Genomic DNA, 21,940 nt, shown 5'->3' with positions numbered 1-21,940 from the left:
GATTTTAACATGTTTCTACATTCGAGAATCCCAGGCTGTCCACTACATTCATTGGACACACCTCACAGCCTGAGTCTCACAATTGTACCAGCCTCACAAGATCAAACAGGTGACTTCAATTCACAGTGAGATTACCCTGAACTATCAGCAGAGCTTGTGCATAAGATCGGGTTGCATCAGCTATTTGAATGTCCTGGATTCCCACCTTTGCTGCAGAAATCCGTGCCGAGACAAACATGAGTGAGGTTGTTCGAGGGGAGTACAGATGATTCCCCAGTGCAGCATGGTAAGTATCTTTTGGGTTTTTTGCGCAGTAACATGCTGAATGGCACAAGGGAAACACATAATTTGGAAAAGTGCCTACTTAATTCAAAGTTATTAGACCATGCACAATATTCCCATGAAAAGTAAAATGTGATGTCCACTTCATTTACATATGTACTTTAAGGTAGACAAAAGTGCTGGAGAAACTCAGCGGGTGCAGCAGCATCTATGGAGCGAAGGAAATGGGCAACGTTTCAGGACGAAACTCTTCTTCAGACTGATGTACTTTAAGGTGATGGGGGAAAGTTTTAATCGGAACCTGAGGGGCAGCATATTGATGTGGTGCAGTAAACCTGATGGGCTGAATGGCCTACTTCTGCTTCTATGCCTTGCGATCTGCACACAGAGGAACCTGCGGGGCAACTTTTTTTTATTCAAGAGTGGGGTGGGTGTATCCATATCTCCAGCACCCTCTGACTGGAAAAAGTAGCTCCTCTGGTTCCTGTTAAATCTTGCTCCTCTCACCTTAAGCCCAAGTGCTCTTGACTCCCCTGCCTTGGGCAAAAGTGTGCAATCACCCTATCTATCCCCCTCGTGATTCTGTACACCTCTATAAGATCAACCCTCAGCCTTCTGGGCTGCGAGAAATGAAATCCTAGCCTGCTCAATCTTTTTCCCTGCAGCTCAGATACTCGAGTCCTGGCAACAACTTTGAAAGTTAGTGCCAGCATGGAAAAAAAAATGTTGATTCTTCATGTAGGTTGTTGGGGTTGCTACTTAGCTTTTCATCACTTAACACCAAAGAGATACTGGTTCTCTAGTCTGAAGAAGAGTCTCGAACAGAAAGGTCACCCATCCTTTTTCTCCACAGATGCTGCCTGACTTGCTGAGTTACTCCATTATGTGTCTGCCTCCATTTCACACAAGGTCTTGTAATAATCCTTGCTCCAAGCTGAAACGTTTGGCTCAACGGAGCCATGCAAACTGAGCTGGTGTGTCTGTTGGGTAACAGCCAAACCAGTGAATCATCTATTCTAGGCAGATGTTTTGCTTGTTCAAAATCTGCAGCAGTTTAATTGTCTTTCCCAAGCAAGAGGCAAGGGATTCATCACAGATTTAGAGCCAAATTAGGCGATGCTGACTGAGGTTAGGCTGAAGAAGGGTCTCGACCTGAAACGTCACCCATTCCTTCTCTCCAGAGATGCTGCCTGTCCCGCTGAGTTACTCCAGCATTTAGTGTCTATCTTGGGCTATGCATATTCAGATGCCTGCACAAAGCCTGTGATATGGTTTATTCACTCAGTTCCACAGCAGCTCACTCAATAATCATTCTGTGATTCCTACAAACCATATTTTATTTCTTTGAATTCTGTAAATGATTACTAAATAATTCCCAGGAATTATTTTGAGTTTTCTGAAAATCATTTTTATCAGATTTTTCTTAGTTGGAAAGCACAAATAAACCGAAGTTTGAATTTGTATTGTCTTTCATAATGTCTTTAGGCATTTTACAGACCATGGAGTACTTTTGCGATTGATGTGATGTAGGTTTATCATTATCAGATGGACCGAGGTACAGTGGAAATCTTCTCTGTGCTATCCAATAAATTCTGATCATGCCATTCATAAGGACCATCAAGTTATACTCTAATACAATAGGTTGTGCACAGGGGGGGGGGGGGGGGGGGGGGGGGGGGGGGGGGGAAAACAGTGCAGAATTAAATTTTGCAGCATTGTGGCATTATAGTCCCAAAGAAAAAGTGCAGCATCCACAATGCGGCAGGTTGGAAGATTGGGACTACCAGCTGATTTAAGGGATGATTGTTCAGTAGTTGGAGATGGACAGATACCTGATTGGTAAGGTCAAAGTTTACAGGGAGAAGGCAGGAGAATGGGGGTGAGAAGGAAAGCTAGATAAGACTTGATTGAATGGCAGAGTAGACTTGATGGGCTGAATGGCCTATTTCTGTTCCTCTGATTTATGAATTTAGTCTGATAACAGTAGGGAAGAGGTTGTTCCTCAGTCTGGTGGTACATACTTTTGAGTTTTTGTATCTACTGCCTGAGAGGAGAGGTGAAGAAGAGGGTGAAATAGTTCCTTGACTGTTGGTTGCATTACCTAAATAGAGGACAGTGTGGATGGTTGATGGTGGGGAGTCTGGTCTGGCGATAGACTGGGCTACAACAACTATTCTTTACAGTTTCTTGTGGTCTTGGGTAGAGCTATTCCCAAACCAAGATATAATGCAAGCCAATAGGATGCTTTCTACGATGAATCTGTCAATGTTGGAATGAGTTGCTGAACTTTATTCATCATCTGGGGAAGTAGAGACTTTGGTGGGCTTCCAATCTGTGCACAGAAAGATCGGTTTATCTAGGGGTAAGCCATTTAGAATGGAGGAAAAAACTGTGTGAATTGTGAATCTTGGTTGTGAATCCGGAATTCTCTGCATCAGGCAGTGGAGGCCAATTCTCTGGATGCTTTCAAGAGATAGAGTTAGATAGGGCTCTTAGAGAGTGGAGTCAGGGGATATGGGGAGAAGGCAGGAACGGGGTACTGATTGGGGATGATCAGCCATGATCACATTGAATGGCGGTGCTGGCTCGAATGGTCTACTCCTGCACCTATTGTCTATTGTCTAAAACCAGCATCTGCAGTTCCTTGCCAGCACCGCCATTCAATGTGATCATGGCTGATCATCCCCAATCAGTACCCCGTTCCTGCCTTCTCCCCATATCCCCTGACTCCACTCTCTAAGAGCCCTATCTAACTCTATCTCTTGAAAGCATCCAGAGAATTGGCCTCCACTGCCTGATGCAGAGAATTCCGGACCCCGGGCACTTTCCCTTGCAACCGCAAGAGATGCAACACTTGTCCCTTTACCTCCCCCCTCGACTCCGTTCAAGGACCCAAGCAATCGTTCCAGGTGCGACAGAGGTTTACCTGCATCTCTTCCAACCTCATCTATTGCGTCCGCTGCTCTAGATGCCAGCAGATCTATATCGGTGAGACCAAGCGGAGGTTGGGCGATCGTTTCGCCGAACACCTCCGCTCAGTCCGCAATAACCAAGCTGACCTCCCGGTGGCTCAGCACTTCAACTCCCCCTCCCACTCCGTCTCCGACCTCTCTGTCCTGGGTCTCCTCCATGGCCACAGCGAGCAGCACCGGAAATTGGAGGAACAGCACCTCATATTCCGTTTGGGGAGTCTGCACCCCGGGGGCATGAACATCGAATTCTCCCAATTTTGTTAGTCCTTGCTGTCTCCTCCCCTTCCTCAGCTCCCTTGCTGTCTCCTCCCACCCTCCAGCCTTCTGGCTACTCCTCCTTTTCCCTTTCTTGTCCCCACCCACCCCCACCCCCGATCAGTCTGAAGAAGGGTTTCGGCCCGAAACGTTGCCTATTTCCTTCGCTCCATAGATGCTGCTGCACCCGCTGAGTTTCTCCAGCTCTTCTGTGTAACCTCTGCAGTTCCTTCCTGTGCTTGAATTGCCAAGGCAGAGATGTCTATTGGTCTATTGCAGGTAAATGTGTTGATGCGTGTGATGGGCCTTGTGGTAGAATGGCCTACACCTGTGCTATACCACTCAATCATCACTCCTCTGATGGAGAAAAATGAAAGCATTGCAGAAATGGGTTACACCAATGGATAGCAGCAATGATGTGGCTGTACAGGAACAATGATCAACTCTTAAACCCTTTTAGTCACTGGCCCAAGGGAATCTCCCGGAGAAATCAATTGAGGCAATCGCACAAACAACTGTCTCCTCGTACAAAAGATCTCATCGAGACTAATTTATAAAAATCCTTGCTCCTTCCTCAAAGGTCAGGAAAGAGTCAAGCAATAGCAACACATCCAACAGTGGGACTCCGCTCACATAAAGAGGTTGTTCTCGATGTTTGTTTTCATGTAATGCCTCATTACTGTCCAAGAGATGTTTACCCTGGTACCTTTTTTATTTAAAGTTTGTTTCACTAAGAAATCTATTTCCTGTACCCTGTTGCAAAGTGCTAACATCTGTTGCCATGTGACCAGGGCCCCAGGCAGAAAGTGTCAAGTCCGAGCCACAAGCCCATGGACGGTACGTGAGGGGGAGAAATCTCCCCACTTGTTTCCAGGAGGGAAAGCAGCTCTGAGTGGGAGAATAATGGTCCTTGGCAGGTTCTCAAGGGAAGGAGAAAAAAGTGGCGGAAGAGATAGTCAAGAATGTTTTATTGTCATCTGTCTCAGATAGAATGAGATTCTTACTTGCTGCAGCACAAGGGGATATGTTAACATGAAGATAGACACAAAATGCTGGAGTAGCTCAGTGGGACAGACAGCATCTCCGGAGGAAAGGAATGGGTGATGTTTCAAGTAGAGACCGTTCTTCAGACTGACGAAGGGTCTCGACCCGAAACATCACTCATTCCTTCCCTCCAGAGATGCTGTCTGTCCTGCTGAGTTACTCCAGCGTTTTGTGTCTATATCCTTGGTTTAAACCAGCAAATGCAGTTCCTTCACACACGATATGTAAAGATAGTACTCTGTAAACAATGTAATAAATGAGAAAAAAAAGTTCAGTGTGTGTATATATGTGTGTACGCACACACACACACACACACACACACACACAGCCCCACAGAGGGAGAGAGAGCGAGAGAGAGCGTGAGAGATAAACACACACACACAAGCACACACACACATAAAAGCGCGCACACGCACGCACACACGCACGCGCACACACACACACACCCCCACAGAGAGAGAGAGAGAGCGAGAGAGATAAAAACACACACACACACACAAGCACACAACACAACGCACACACATGCACGCACACACACAAGCACACACACACGCGCATGCACACACACACACAAATACTGCAAAAAGACAAACCCATTGCCCCCACATGTATATAGTTCAGAGTTTATTTCACCAGAGGTTTAAACGTTGTACACAGACGCTGCTTGATTATGTTCCATCTCAAAACTGTTTACTTCATCAAGATCGTTTGAAAACTCGCCCTGATTTTGTCGTCCGTATATCGAAGAACTAAACAATGTTCTCGCACTTGCACTAAGTATCATCATTCCCAAAGTTACCACTTCAAAGATAAAATTGGACTGTGGCCAGCAGACCTGTCTGGTCCTGTCAAACTATTTATCTGAGTGAAATTTTAGACAAATGTAACATGAGCTTGAGCCAAATTCTAACGTCTATGACTGCAAACTCCTCTCTTCATATATTCCCCATTACACATATGCAGCATTTCCTGCTGCTATACTTTTTAAAAAGACTTGTAGGACTTGGAAAACTTTTCAGAAGTCCTGAACTTCCCAAACTTTTTGGAAACCTAGAGAAGTACTTTTACCAAATGTTGTTAATAAGCATCGCAGATGACACTGAATGAGGTGGTTTTGTAGACAGTCAAGATGGTTACCAAATATCACAGTGGTAACTTGATCAGCTGGGCAAATGGGCCAAGCAGTGGCTAATGGAGTTTAATTCGGGTAAGTCCAGAACAAAGGGGTCACAGTTTAAGGATAAGGGGGAAGTATTTTAGGACTGAGATGAGAAAACAAATTTTCACACAGAGAGTGGTGAATCTGTGGAATTCTCTGCCACAGAAAGTAGTTGAGGCCACAGTTCATTGGCTATATTTAAGAGGGAGTTAGATGTGGCCCTTGTGGCTAAAGGGACCAGGGGGTATGGAGAGAAGGCAGGTACAGGATACTGAGTTGGATGATCAGCCATGATCATATTGAATGGCAATGCAGGCTCGAAGGTCATGCTTTCTTTACAGCTGCTGCATTTACAATACAATCTGGTTTGAATTTTCATTTTTCAATTTTTAGCTCAGTTGGAGAGTTATTATGTAAATTATATTTGTGTTTAACAAAATTATTAACATAATATTATCTTGAGGTGTGAAGTTTCCATCTCAATATTACATAACTAAATCAAAATTAATGTTACTAGATCATTGTTGGGGTTTACCATAAGTAGGTCTACGACAAATATTTTTTCTCAGATCTCCATCGAAATAGAGTCTGTTGAGTCCATCAACTTTATCGGGTAACTTGTTTCCCTGTAACTTATATCCCTCACACATGCCCTTTAGCTACCTGGTATTGGTTTATCATTGATGTGTACTGAAATACACTTTGTGTGCTACCTAGATCAATGACATGATATATGAATGCAATCCGGAGTACTTGTATAAGTGCAATCTACAGGCTTGGGTGGAGTGAATGTGGACAGAATGTTTCTACTGATGGGGAAGTCGAGGATAAAAGGATTTGCTTTGAGAAAGGAGATGAGGAATTTCTTCAGTCACAGGGTGGTGAATCTGTGGAATTCATTGCCACAGACGGCTGTGGCGGCCAAGTTAGTGGATATTTTTAAGGCGCGGATTCTTGATTATAAGGGTGTCAAGAGTTATGTGGAGAAGGCAGGAGAATGGGGTTGAGAGGGAAAGATAGAAACATAGAGAATAGGTGCAGGAGTAGGCCATTCGGCCCTTCGAGCCTGCACCGCCATTCAATGTGATCATGGCTGATCATCCAACTCAGTATCCCGTACCTGCCTTCTCTCCATACCCTCTGATCCCCTTAGCCGCAAGGGCCACATCTAACTCCCTCTTAAATATAGCCAATGAACTGTGGCCTCAACTACCCTCTGTGGCAGAGAGTTCCAGAGATTCACCACTCTCTGTGTGAAAAAAGTTATTCTCATCTCGGTTTTAAAGGTTTTCTCCCTTATCCTTAAGCTGTGACCCCTTGTCCTGGACTTCCCCAACATCGGGAGCAATCTTCCTGCATCTAGCCTGTCCAACCCCTTAAGAATTTTGTAAGTTTCTATAAGATCCCCTCTCAATCTCCTAAATTCTAGAGAGTATAAACCAAGTCTATCCAGTCTTTCTTCATAAGACAGTCCTGACATCCCAGGAATCAGTCTGGTGAACCTTCTCTGCATTCCCTCTATGGCAATAATGTCCTTCCTCAGATTTGGGGACCAAAACTGTACGCAATACTCCATGTGTGGTCTCACCAAGACCCTGTACAACTGCAGTAGAACCTCCCTGCTCCTATACTCAAATCCTTTTGCTATGATAGATCAGCCATGAATGAATGGCGGAGTAGACTTGATGAATCAGTCTGAAGAAGGGTTTCGGCCTGAAACGTTGCCCATTTCCTTCGCTCCATAGATGCTGCTGCACCCTCTGAGTTTTCAACTACATGGGAATCAAGAGTTGGAGGGATCGGGCAGAATGTGGAGACTCTCATCAGATGAGCTGTGATCTTATTGAATGACGGAGCACACTCGTGCGGCTTGGATATACATCTCCATATACCCAACACGCACGTTATTTTGTGGATGGGGCAAAATCATAGCTCCATGGAAATATATGACTAGGGGAGTAGTGGGTTTGTGGAACGAGCTGCCAGAAGAGGTGTAGGTGAGGCAGGTATTATTCAACGTTTAGACAGGTACATGGATAGGAAAGATTTAGAGTGATGTGGGCAAATGGGACTATTAGATGGGGCATCTTGGTCGCCATGGAGATTTGGACTGAAGTGTTTCTGTGCTGTCTGACTCTTGTGTCTATCCCAGTCACTAGGCAATAGGTGCAGGAGTAGGCCATTCGGCCCTTCGAGCCAGCACTGCCATTCAATGTGGTCACGGCTGATCATCCCCAATCAGTACCCCATTCCTGCCATCTCCCCATATCCCCTGACTCCGCTATCTTTAAGAGCCCTATCTAGCTCTCTCTTGAAAGTATCCAGAGAACCGGCCTCCACCGCCCTCTGAGGCAGAAAATTCCACAGACTCACCACTCTCTGTGTGAAAAAGTGTCATCTCGTCTCCTTTCTAAATGGCTTACTCCTTATTCTTAAACTGTGGCCCCTGGTTCTGGACTCCCCCAACATTGAATGTTCATTGGGGTGCTTTTTAAATGATTGGGTAGGTGGTCTTCACCGCGATCCTGAACAGAAAACCCCTGACCCTGCACCTTTCCCATCCCCAACAAGGGAGCGGAGTTCTTTGTTTCCCCGATTTCCATCTAATCCGGCCCGTGTGTTTTAAATCAAACGCTGTAGTTATGGTGCTACAAGAACTGTAGTTATTGACCTCTCTGCTGAAGGAAATGGGGCCTTTCTGTTCACTCCTGTGGAGGCCTCTCAAAGTTGTGTATCTCGATTAAACCTCTCCCATCAAAGCTTCTGGCGTCGGGAGAGACGGTGCCTAAAAAAATATTTCCACAAGGCAATGGGGTTGAATTCCAGAAAGCTGGCTAGAATTGGAAGCATTTAGTTCAGCAGCTGGAGATTCAGTTCCAGCCCTGCCTGACGTCGCTCAGGACGAGGGGTGAAAAAAATAAAATCTGCTGATGTTGGAAATCTGAAATAGCAAACAGGAACTGCTAGGTCAGAACACTCAGCAGGTCAGGAAGCACCTGTGGGGAGAGAAACAGAGTCCGTGTTTCAGACCGATGCCCTCTTCTCACAATGCTACAAGTGAGAAAACAAGACATGTTGATCCGAGGGACTGCAGATGCTGGTTTACAAAGAGATCCAAAGTAGCGGAGTAACTCAGCAGGTCAGGCAGCACCTCTGGTGAACGTGGGTCGGTGATGTTTTGGGTCGGGACCCTGTTTTGGGTCGGGACCCTTCTTCAGACTGATTGTAGCAGGGATCGGATGGGGAGGAGAAAGCTGGAAGAGAAGAGGGGCAGGGCAAAGCTTGTTAAGTGATAGGTGGAAGGTACACAAAAATGCTGGAGAAACTCAGCGGATGCAGCAGCATCTATGGAGCGAAGGAAATCCATAGTGATAGGTGGACACAGGCAAGGGAGGGGGGGAGGGTATTGATTGGTAGGTGGTTGGACAAAGGCCAGAGTTGTTGAGACAAAAGGTGCAAGATAAGGATAGAAGAGGGGTGAACTGTGAAGCCAGAGGATGGAATGCAGGAGAAATGGGTGCAAATTCAGGAGTATTGCGTACAGTTTTGGTCTCCAAATCTGAGGGAAGGACATTATTGCCATAGGGGGAGTGCAGAGAAGGTTCACCAGACTGATTCCTGGGCTATCAGGACTGTCTTATGAAGAAAGACTGGATAGACTTGGTTTATACTCTCTAGAATTTAGGAGATTGAGAGGGGATCTTATAGAAACTTACAAAATTCTTAAGGGGTTGGACAGGCTAGATGCAGGAAGATTGTTCCCGATGTTAGCTGTCAGAAGTCCAGGGACAAGGGGTCACAGCTTAAGGATGCGGAGGGGAAATCCTTTAAAACCAAGATGAGAAGAAGCTTTTTTCACATTGAAGAGAGTGGTGAATCTCTGGAACTCTCTGCCACAGAGGGTAGTTGAGGCCAGTTCATTGGCTATATTTAAGAGGGAGTTAGATGTGGCCCTTGTGGCTAAGGGGATCAGGGGGTATGGAGAGAAGGCAGGTACGGGATACTGAGTTGGATGATCAGCCATGATCATAGTTTGAATGGCGGTGCAGGCTCGAAGGGCCGAATGGCCTACTCCTGCACCTAATTTCTATGTTTCTATGAACAGGGAGGTAGAAAGGAGAGGGAGGTTGTTAATAGGTTAGTTACCTGAGAATTCAATATTAACACAAACACTAGTTTGCAGACAGGAGGCAGGGTGGAGAGATTGTCTCAGGCAGGGTGTAGACCCAGATTAGTGTCACAAGTGCTTTTGATGCTGCGTTAGAGAGAGCCTTGAATGGAGATACAAGGAACTGCTGATGCTGGAAAAAACACAAAGTGCTGGAGTAACCCAGACCGTCAGGCAGCGTCTGTGGAGGGAATGTTTTGGGTTGGGAGCTGTCAGAAGAAGGGCCTTGACCCAAAAGGTCATCTCTTTAAAAATAGCGGAGTCGGGGGATATGGGGAGAAGGCAGGAACGGGATACTGATTGTGGATAATCAGCCATGATCATATTGAATGGCGGTGCTGGCTCGAAGGGCCGAATGGCCTACTCCTGCACCTATTGTCTATTGTTCATTCCTCTCCGCAGATGCTGTTTGACCCATTCAGTTCCTCCAGTACTTTGTGTTTAGGTGGAGGTCCAGGTTGGCTTTGATGTCGAAGAGAGAGTGAATTCCAGCATCTGCAGTTCCTTCTTAAACACAACATCCTGTCAAACCAGTTATGTAGGTTTTGAGGAAATAACTATCTTTTCTACTTGCAGCTGATCCACTTGTCCATGATCTTCATGGCCACTAGATGATGCTGTAACTCCACATCATACTTGAGAATAAGGGGAACGACACATTTTGTGTTGGCTGTTCCCTAGATATAATGTGACTTACACATTTTAGCACCTATTTAGCTTAAATCACATATACACATTTTTTCAGAAGAAATTTCTACAGTAACTATATCCTTCTGCAGAAGATAGAGGCCCAATACTGAAGTAACTCGTACATTCATATGTCTAGGAGCTGAATTAGGCTGTTCGGCGCATCAACTCTATTCCGCCATTCAATTATTGGCTGATCTATGTCTCCCTCTCAACCCCATTCCCCTGCCTTTGCTCCATAACCCCAGACACCTCAACTCAGCGGTTCAGGCAGCATCTCTGGAGAAAAGGAATGGGTGACGTTTCGGGTCGAGACCCTTCTTCGGACTGAGAGTCAGGAGAGAGAGAGAAACGAGAGGTATGAAAAGGTGCGCAGAAATAATGAATGAAAGGTAAGAAAAGAACAAATTAAAACCAGCAAAGATGTTGAAGGCCCACAGTGGTCTTGCTTCATTCCACTTTAGTTTGAGAGATACTGCGTGGAAACAGGCCCTTCGGCCCATTTATGCCAAGCCAATTAACCTACAAACCTGTACATCTTTACAATGTTGGAGGAAACTGAAGATCTTGGAGAAAAGCCACGCAGATCACTTGGAGAACGTAAAAAATCCGTAGAGACAGCATTCGTAGTCAGGCTGGAACCTGAGTCGCTGGTTCATACAAAATTCTTAAGGGGTTGGACAGGCTAGATGCAGGAAGATTGTTCCCGATGTCGGGGAAGTCCAGAACAAGGGGTCACAGTTTAAGGATAAGGGGGAAATCTTTTAGGACCGAGATGAGGAAAACTTTTTTCACACAGAGAGTGGTGAACCTGTGGAATTCTCTGCCACAGAAGGTAGTTGAGGCCACAGTTCATTGGCTATATTTAAGAGGGAGTTAGATGTGGCCCTTGTGGCTAAAGGGATCGGGGGGTATGGAGAGAAGGCAGGTACGGGATACTGAGTTGGATGATCGGATATTGAATGGCGGTGCAGGCTCGAAGGGCCGAATGGCCCACTCCTGCACCTAATTTCTATGTTTCTATGTTTCTGTATGCACTCTAAGACAGTAAAGGGCCTGTCCCACTTGGGTGTAATTTGTGAGTAATTTACGCCACAGGCCAGTGGTGACTGACGCGTGATGTCATTAGAACACCCTGCTTCCCTATTCTACATCATGACCATCATGGAAGAACTACAGATGTTATTGCTACAACAACAACAGAGACTTCCGTTTGCAGCAGCCCTCATAGTTGCAGATCAGCCAGGCAGGAGTACAACAAGACAGGCCAGGAAGAGGTCTGTGTGGAGAAGGTTAGAGGTTACATGACAGCGTATGGGCGGCGCCACATGTTTAAGGACATTGCCGCACAGTGACGTAACCGTGGGGGCATGGCGAGGCGTGCAATCGCATGTAGTGGGGCACGGTATCACGGTATCACCACCAGGTGGTGCGCAAGGATTTCGGTACACTACGGAATCCTGGAGCGCCGCGTGATACCGTGCCCCACTACATGCGATTGCACGCCTCGCCATGCCCCACGCCCCACGCCCCCCCCCCCCCCACGCGACCAATTTTCTACATGAGGCGCAAATTACGCCCAAGTGGGACGAGCCCTTGACTCCACCTCTAGATTCTCTCTCTGTCCCTCCCCACTACTAGTTTCACTGTCATCATGTTTAGTGCTGCTTAGTATCACTGCTTGTATAAATGAATTCATGTATTGGCCAATTGCAAGGAATTTGTCTTGGTGCCCAGCCCACAAGTGACAACATTACATACAGTGACCAGTGACTGTTAGGAATGACACATAAAACATTAACCATTAACAATAGACCATTATTGATTGCATTCTCTCCTTTGATCATCTTCTCCGCAGCCTACAATGGACATTGTGTCTTTATCCTTCTGCAATTGTCAAACCACCAAGTTCCTCTAGGAGATTATTTTTTTGCTGTAATCATTTTGCAATTTGTTTTGAATTTTAGCCTTGGTGTGTCTGTGTGTCTGTGTACATATTGTGTGTGTGTGTGTGTCTTTTGTGTAAATATTGCAATCGTGGAGCTGTATAACAAATAACATGTCCTGTCGGAAGGAACTGCAGATGCTGGTTTAAACTGAAAATAGCTCCCTGTTCTTGTGCTCAGTACCCCTGGTAGTTAGCTTGCATTACAGTGCGGTGGTGGTTGAGCCTCGGCAGCAGTGAAGCCTCGACGGATGATCCGTGGTCAATGAGAGCGTTGGGGGAACCGCCGTGAGGGGGGAGGGGAAGAACAATGGATATTGGAGGACTCGGTATGGGATCACTGAGGGAGGGGTAGAACAAAGGGAGACCCAGAAGGAGGCGGAGGGGGGGAGAACAAAGACTTATGAAGAAAGACTGGATAGACTCGGCTTGTACTCTCTAGAATTTAGAAGATTGAGAGGGGATCTTATAGAAACGTACAAAATTCTTAAGGGGTTGGACAGGCTAGATGCAGGAAGATTGTTCCCGATGTTGGGGAAGTCCAGGACAAGGGGTCACAGCTTAAGGATAAGGGGGAAATCTTTTAAAACCGAGATGAGAAGAACTTTTTTCACACAGAGAGTGGTGAATCTCTGGAATTCTCTGCCACAGAGGGTAGTCGAGGCCAGTTGATTGGCTATATTTAAGAGGGAGTTAGATGTGGCCCTTGTGGCTAAAGGGATCAGGGGGTATGGAGAGAAGGCAGGGATGGGATACTGAGTTGGATGATCAGCCATGATCATATTGAATGGCGGTGCAGTACAGGCTCGAAGGGCCGAATGGCCTCTACTCCTGCACCTATTGTCTATGTTTCTAAAGGAGGGGCTGGTGTACTTGGTAACTTTGTCAGCGCCGTGGGTAGCCGCTATTTGTAAACATTGGGTACGCAAGCAAATAATTTCACAGTACCTTGCCACATGGCAGAATAAAGTATTCCATCCTGTTCCATGAATCTGAAGGGTTTTATTTGACTCCAAAATCCTCCCACTCCTTCTTTAGCGAAGAGATTAGAGTTGAAGCACAAGATGGAAGGCCAGTGAAGATAGCTCCTTCAGAACATCTTCACAAAGCCACTCCGCTTCCGTTCACCTCCATGCTTAAGGGTGGTCTTTACTACTTGGGTTTCATAGACATCAGTGGACAATTCTTGAATGGAGACACAAGGAGTCCAATCAGTCCAAAGAAGGGCCCCTACCCAAAAAGTCATCCGTCTATTCCTGCTAGAGGGTGACCATCAGAGTTCCTCCAACAGGCTTTTTGCTCAACATTCGAGCATCTGCAGTCTCTTGTGTCTCCATTCTACCGCTCCACTGTAAAATCTTCTCAAGGTACGCCTACTTTGAGGAGGTTCCCCTCCTCTCTCTGGTGGGAGTTCTGTGAGACCTTCTCTCACTGCTCACCCTCTGTGATGCCTCCTGCTCTTTGACCATATTCTGACCCGTGCTTGCAGACTGAAGAAGGGTCCTTGCCCGAAACGCCAACTGACCGATACGATACAACTTTGTTTCTCTCCAGAGGGAAATTGATCTGCCAGTGGTCATAAAACACAAAATACATGAAGCATGAAATTAAAGTGACGAGTGGGGATGTGCAAATATTGGGGAGGAAGGGGTGGGGGGAGGAAGGGGTGGGGGCAGTCAGTCAGTATCCCACGACAGAAGGGGAACGAGTTGTACAGTTTGGTCGCCACAGGGAAGAAGGATCTCCTGTGGCATTCTGTGCTGCATCTTGGTGGAACCCATCTTGTACTGTGCTGCATCTTGTTGAAATGGTGGAATCTATTCCCCCACAGACGCTGCCTAACCCACCAAGTTCCTCCAGGAATTTCTCTGTTGCTCGAGAGTCCAACATCTGCAGTTTATCGTGTCTCCACCTCAATGCTGGTCCTTTGTTGAGGAAGAAAGAACCGCAGATACTGGTTTAAATCGAAGGTAGACACATAATGCTGGAGTAACTCACTGGTGAGGCAGAATCTCTGGAGAGAAGGAAAGGGTGACGTTTCGGGTCAAGATCCTCATTCAGACTGATGTCAGGGAAGGGGGCAGGACATAGATAGAATGTAGGCGGAGACAGTAAGACTAGTAGGAGAACTGGGAAGGGGATGGAGGGAAAAAGCAGGGACTACCTGAAATTGGAGAAGTCAATGTTCATACTGCAGGGGTGTAAACTACCCAAGTGAAATATGAGGTGCTGGTCCTCCAGTTTGTGTTGGGCCTCACTCTGACAATGTCCTTTGTTCATCTACACTATGAACATAAAGTATTGAAGCAACATAGTGAGTAATAATGTGCAGAATATTTTATTTCTTGATACTGCTGAGCTGATTTTAAAAGTACACACATTACTCCAGCCAGTCTCCTGCTGTCAGTTTATGAATGGAAACTCAGTGGAAACTGAGGTGGCGTCACTAGGTACATGCTTGAGCAATATTTTTCATTGAAAATTGTTTCCTTAAATAACTCCAAAGGTGTAGCTATAGTTTTGGAGAAATAATTGAAAAATCTCAATGTGCAGATGGAAATATGTAGATTTGCTTGTTTTGCATGTGAGTGTTTACAGTTCGCTGACCTTAGTTTACATTCCTAAGGCCACTGTCAATGTTCTTGTGTGTTGAGTGGGCCCAGCATCTCACAATGGTGTAATGTCTCCCCCTCTCCCCTCTTTCCCCCCCCCCCTCCCTCCCCAGGACTCATTCTTGCCTGATGTCCCATCAATAAGTGAGCTTTTTGCCTCCATCAGTCGTAGCTTTCTTTTGCAATTGAAACATTTTAACAAATGTTTCAACACGGTGCCTCAGGAAGGCCGTCAGCATCCATAAAGACTCCTCACACCCTTGTAACAGACTGTTCGAACTACTTCCCTCCGGCAGACGTTACAAGGCCTTCTACACCCGAACCTCCAGCTTCAATCCCAGAGCTATAGCGGCTCTGAACCGGCCCTGCTGAGTGCTCCCCCACCCCCCTGGACTGTCTCCCTTGGATGGTCACGTTGCACAGACACGTCTGCACTTTAGTCTGTTGAACTGTTTTGACTATTATACTGTTCTTTTACAAACCATCTTCTCGGGGAATCTAAATCTAAATTTTATTAGCTATTTAAGTTGTGAGATCGGATGGAAGCTGCATAAACGTAAACGCCTATCTCACCAGGGACTAACTCTACAGAACTTTTTTCCTTCCATTATTATTATGAAAAAGAATATGTGTGTTATGATTGTGTTTATAATTTGTTTGGTTGTTTTGTTGTTTGTCTTTTGCACAAAGGTCCGCGAGCATTGCAACTTTCATTTCACTGCACATCTCGTATGTGTATGTGACAAATAAACTTGACTTGACTTGACTTGACTTGACTTGACATGCCAAATCTCGTTGCGCTTATGTGCTATGACAATAAAAGATATTATTATTATTATTATTATTATCTATTGCTGCCAACACCCATTTGCTTAGTTTAGTTTTTAGTTTGGAGATACAGTGCAGAAACAGGCCCACCAAGTCCGCGCCGACCTGCGATCACCCCGCTCACTGGCACTATCCTAAACTCCCGGGACAATTCACAATTTCCAGAAGCCAATTAACCTGCAAACCTGTACGTCTATGGAGTGTGGGAGGAAACCGGAGCACCCGGAGAAAACCCACGCTGGTCACGGGGAGAACGTACAAACTCCGTACAGACAGCGTCCGCAGTCAGGATTGAACCCGGGTAAAGCAGCAGCTCTACCCGCTGCGACACCGTGCCGCCCTTTGCTGCTCTGAATTTTCCACTATTGTTCTCATTCTGTGTTTAACAAAGATGTGGACCGTCCATTGAAATCACTGAGTACAGGAGCATCAAAGCCGTCTTGCTGAGTCAACAGACAATAGGTGCAGGAGTAGGCCATTCGGCCCTTCGAGCCAGCACCGCCATTCAATGTGATTGTGGCTAATCATCTCCAATCAGTACCCCGTTCCTGCCTTCTCCCCATATCCCCTGACTGCTATCTTTAAGAGCCCTATCTAGCTCTCATTATCTCATTAGTCACAACACGTTTTCACATAGGCCACAGTGAACCATGGCCTGTCGGCCTTATCATTGTTACTTTTTTTGCATATCTTTCATAGATTTATTCTATATATCACCATATATATCTTCCCCCGTCCCATCAGGCACGAGGTACAGAAGTGTGAAAATGCACACCTCCAGATTCAGGGACAGTTTCATCCCAGCTGTTATCAGACAACTGAACTGTCCTCTCACCAACAAGAGGGTGGTTCTGATCTATCGTCCACCTCATTGGAGACCCTCGGACTATTCTGAATCGGACTTTACTGGACTTTATCCTGCACTATATGTTATTCCGTGTATTCTGTGTCTGTACACTGTGGATGGCATGATTATATCATGTATGGTCTTTCTGCTGGCTGGACAGCACGTAACAAAACTGTTTGTAACTATACATCGGTACACGTGACAATAAACTAAACTCACTGTGTCCATGCGTCCATTCTTTTACCTGCAATTTCGATGTAATGTCCCTGTCCCACTTAGGAAACCTGAACGGAAACCTCTGGAGACTTTGCGCCCCACCCAAGGTTTCCGTGAGGTTCACGGAGGTTTTTGTCAGTCTCCCTACCTGCTTCCACTACCTGCAACCACCTGCAACCTCCGGGAACCGCACGGAAACCTTGGGTGGGGCGCAAAGTCTCCAGAGGTTTCCGTTCAGGTTTCCTAAGTTGGACAGGGGCATACTAACACTATATTCTGCACGCATATGTACTGTGCGTGCTTTTAATTAGTTTTCTCTCTGTGTGGCAGAGGCAGGAGATGGCGTGGGAAGGAGATGAGGTCCCTCCTTGCTAGTTTATTTTGCATTGTATTTGATAGGACTCACATTGGTCAGTCTTTTTATTTAAATCCTCCTGTGGCAGACTTGTTGAACCTTGCTGTATATACAGGGGATATTTTTGGAATGGAACGGAAACAGTTTGGCTCTTGCCTGCCGTTTGGTCGTAGTACGTTACTACCCCGGACAAAACCATTCATTCATAAGCCCATGGAAAATAATTTCCACTTTCCCATTCACACTTTGATCATCAGGCTGACTAACATACAGGGTGTAGGTTCCAAGCTTGTTTTCTGATCTATACAGAGAGCGTCTCATCCTGATTTCTTTATACACACGGACAGTTCATGTGAGATCCTTGTTCTCAGGATATTGTTGCTGCTTTACCAAAGGTTATAATTTGTCAATGGTTGAAAAACGACACAGAGTGCTGGAGTAACTCAGCGGGTCAGGCAGCATCTCTGGAGATAAAGGATGGGTGACATTTTGGGTTGGAACCCTTCTTCTGATACTTTCATGCACTTGAATTCAACCTACTTAAAAAAAATTAATGTCCACTTTTATTTTATTTCTACGTGGAATTTCATGCAATTTCAACGTGAATATTGCATCTGACTCTGGAGTTAAGGTAATGTGTATGGCCTCAATATCATGGTGCATTGGGCAGCAATGATTCTCACGTAACCTGTATCTCTCTGGGATCTGCAATGTCTACATAGAGCAAAGAACAGTACAGCACAGAACAGGCCCTTCAGCCCACGATGTCCAGCAAGAGTACTTGAGGAAGTGGCCGCAGAAATAATGGATGCATTAGTGATAATTTTTCAAAACTCTTTAGATTCTGGTGTAGTTCCTGAGGGTTGGAGGGTAGCTAATGTAACCCCACTTTTTAAAAAGGGAGGGAGAGAGAAAACGGGGAATTACAGACCAGTTAGTCTAACGTCGGTAGTGGGGAAACTGCTAGAGTCAGTTATTAAAGATGGGATAGCAGCACATTTGGAAAGTGGTGAAATCATTGGACAAAATCAGCATGGATTTACGAAAGGTAAATCATGTCTGACGAATCTTATAGAATTTTTCGAGGATGTAACTAGTATAGTGGATAGGGGAGAACCAGTGGATGCCGAGTTGGATGATCAGCCATGATCATATTGAATGGCGAATGGTGCAGGCTCGAAGGGCCGAATGGCCTACTCCTTGGATTCTTGGTCCTCCAACATATTCCAAATGGAATTTAAACTGGAGGTGGTGGAGGGAGGACTTACATAGAAACATAGAAATTAGGTGCAGGAGTAGGCCATTCGGCCCTTCGAGCATTTAAAATAATCAAAACTCTGCACCGCCATTCAATATGATCATGGCTGATCATCCAACTCAGTATCCCGTACCTGCCTTCTCTCCATACCCCCTGATCCCCTTAGCCACAAGGGCCACATCTAACTCCCTCTTAAATATAGCCAATGAACTGGCCTCAACTACCCTCTGTGGCAGTGAGTTCCAGAGATTCACCACTCTCTGTGTGAGAAAAAGTTCTCCTCATCTCGGTTTTAAAGGATTTCCCCCTTATCCTTAAGCTGTGACCCCTTGTCCTGGACTTCCCCAACATCGGGAACAATCTTCCTGCATCTAGCCTGTCCAACCCCTTAAGAATTTTGTAAGTTTCTTAAGGGGTTACTTAAGCCAGAAAGGGTTATTGGGAGAAAGAGCTACTTTAAATTTAGTTGCATCTGGTTGGGGAACTATAGTAGGGTGGACCTATTTTCTATGTTTCTATGTTCCTAAGTTAGGAGTCGGCGGTTGACTTTATTGGCAACGTTCTCTCCGTGTAACCATATAACCATATAACAATTACAGCACGGAAACAGGCCATCTCGGCCCTACAAGTCCGACTTTTTTTCCCTTAGTCCCACCTGCCTGCACTCATACCAGAACCCTCCATTCCCTTCTCATCCATATGCCTATCCAATTTATTTTTAAATGATACCAACGAACCTGCCTCCACCACTTCCACTGGAAGCTCATTCCACACCGCTACCACTCTCTGAGTAAAGAAGTTCCCCCTCATATTACCCCTAAACTTCTGTCCCTTAATTCTGAAGTCATGTCCTCTTGTTTGAATCTTCCCTATTCTCAAAGGGAAAAGCTTGTCCACATCAACTCTGTCTATCCCTCTCATCATTTTAAAGACCTCTATCAAGTCCCCCCTTAACCTTCTGTGCTCCAGAGAATAAAGACCTAACTTATTCAACCTATCTCTGTAACTTAGTTGTTGAAACCCTCAGTCAACTTCCAAATGATTTTTAACTTCACTCTGCACCAAATATATCTTTGCTCTGCACTTTAACACGGAAGAGAATGGTAACAAAAAAACAATTTCGTTTAAAAAAAAAAGGATAATTGCAGATTTCCGCTTCCTCGCTGCCTTGACGTTGCGAAGGGGTGTGTCGGGCTGAGGTAGTGGTCATTCGTGTCGATACACGCCTCCCTCTATCTGGCGAAGGAGGAAGAGAGGGAGAGGGAAGAAATATAGAGTGTGAGAGAGAGATAAGGGAAGAGAGAGAAAGAAGAACAAGGGCAAGACTCGGGACGGTGAGGACATTCAGTGAGCAGGTAGGTCGGGGTGACTCGCAGTTTAAAGTCCCCGCTCCCCTTAAATTCGTGTTTTTGCTTCCAGCTTGGACTGATTCCCACCCCACCGCCCTTCCCCATTTCCCGTGAGCAGTTGTAGTTGTAGCAGCGGAGGAAATATGTCGCAACTGCAGATGCTGGCTTTTAAATCGAAGGCAGACACAAAAATGCTGGAGTAACCAACTCAGCCGGGCCAGGCAGCATCTCTCTGGACAGAAGGAATCTGCTCTGCCCCTGACCTGCTGAGTTACTCCAGCACGTTGTTTAAGAAGGAACTGTGCAGATGCTGGAAAATCGATGGTAGACAAAAATGCTGGAGAAACTCAGCGGGTGCAGCAGCATCTATGCAGCGAAGGAAATAGGTAACGTTTGGGGATGAAACTCTTAAGGAAATGGGCAACGTTTCGGGATGAAACTCTTAAGGAAATAGGCAACGTTTCGGGATGAAACTCTTAAGGAAATAGGCAACGTTTGGGGATGAAACTCTTAAGGAAATAGGCAACGTTTCGGGCCGAAACCCTTAAGGGTTTCGGCCCGAAACGTTGTCTATTTCCTTCACTCCATAGATGCTTAAGACGAACCCCTTAAGGAAATAGGCAACGTTGTCCACAGCATTTTTGTCCACCTTCGAGTTACTCCAGCACTCTGTGTCCTGTTATGTAAACCAGCATCTGCAGTTCCTTGTTTCTGCGGAGTGGCTTGAATGGACGAGTTGGGCCGAAGGGCCTAGTTCTGGCTGTATGACTCTGTGACCAGGCTGTGCCTTGGGCACCTGGTTGAAGTTTTTTTATTTTCGTGGAGAGCTAGTAGCAAGTTTCAGACCTCGTGAAATATAATTAACGTTGTGAGTTCCTGTTAATTACATGGATTCGACTGTGTGTGTGCGTGTGTATGTGTAGTCCAGTCTCTGTCGCGACACGCCCAGAGTTGATCTGAACACACTCTGAGAGAGTTCCTGCTCCTTGCAATCATATTTTCCTCTCGGCCTATGATTTTTTTTTGTTTGCATAACAGCTTAAAAAAATACATTGAACTACAACAGCTCGTTTGTTGCCCTGGAATGCCAGACCCAGTTAAAGTCACTGAATCCCTTCTAAAGTTCCTCATACCAACCAGAGTAGTTTTAAATTAGTCTAAAGTGACCAGAAACGTCACCCATTCATCCCTTCTCCCCATAGATGCTGCCTCACCCGCTGAGTTACTCCAGCATTTTGTGTGTTCCTTCGATTTTATCCGGCATCTGCAGCTCTTTCTCACACAAAACAGTTTTAAAGTTGGATTATTGTTGCAATGTTTGGAAATAGCAACTATTTTCCAACATTGAAAGATTTCTATGCAGAGCAATGCCTAAGTTTAGAGATGCAGCATGGAAAGAGTGGTGAATCTCTGGAACTCTCTGCCACAGAGGGTAGTTGAGGCCAGTTCATTGGCTATATTTAAGAGGGAGTTAGATGTGGCCCTTGTGGCTAAGGGGATTATGGAGAGAAGGCAGGTACGGGATACTGAGTTGGATGATCAGCCATGATCATATTGAATGGCGGTGCAGGCTCGAAGGGCCGAATGGCCCTACTCCTGCACCTAATTTCTATGTTTCTATGAAACAGGCCATTCGGCCCATCGAGTCCGTGCCAACCTGCTATCACCGTGTGCACTAGCACTGTCCTACACACTAGAGTTAATTTGCAATTTCTGACTGAAGCCAATTCCGATTAAAAACCTGCACGTTTTTGGAGTGTGGGAGGAAACTGGAGGCACCTGGAGAAAACCCACACGGTCACGGGGAGAACGTGCAAACTCCGCTCAGACAGTACCGGAGGTCAGGATCTAACCTGGGTCTCTGGCGCTGTGAGGCAGCAACTTTGCTGCTGTGACATTGTACTGCCCTGACTTTCGTAAAGTTCCTCGTAACAAATGAAGCAGGTTTAAAGTATTGACTATT

The 21,940-nt window shown here is 45.8% G+C and overlaps 1 protein-coding gene across 1 annotated transcript in view; it reads left to right on the top strand.

The window, feature by feature from the left end:
- Positions 1 to 19,820: 19,820 nt before the first annotated feature.
- LOC129712897 (annexin A4-like) overlaps positions 19,821 to 21,940 on the top strand; it is a 48,570-nt gene continuing 46,450 nt past the window's right edge. Inside the window, 1 exon segment of the mRNA XM_055661634.1 lies at positions 19,821 to 19,983. The gene's annotated coding sequence lies outside the window, so the exon portion shown is untranslated.

This window comes from Leucoraja erinacea, chromosome 34, assembly GCF_028641065.1.
Source record: "Leucoraja erinacea ecotype New England chromosome 34, Leri_hhj_1, whole genome shotgun sequence".
NCBI lineage: Eukaryota > Metazoa > Chordata > Chondrichthyes > Rajiformes > Rajidae > Leucoraja > Leucoraja erinaceus.
The sequence above is the reverse complement of the archived record's forward strand: the minus strand, read 5'-3'. Positions and strand labels throughout refer to the sequence as shown.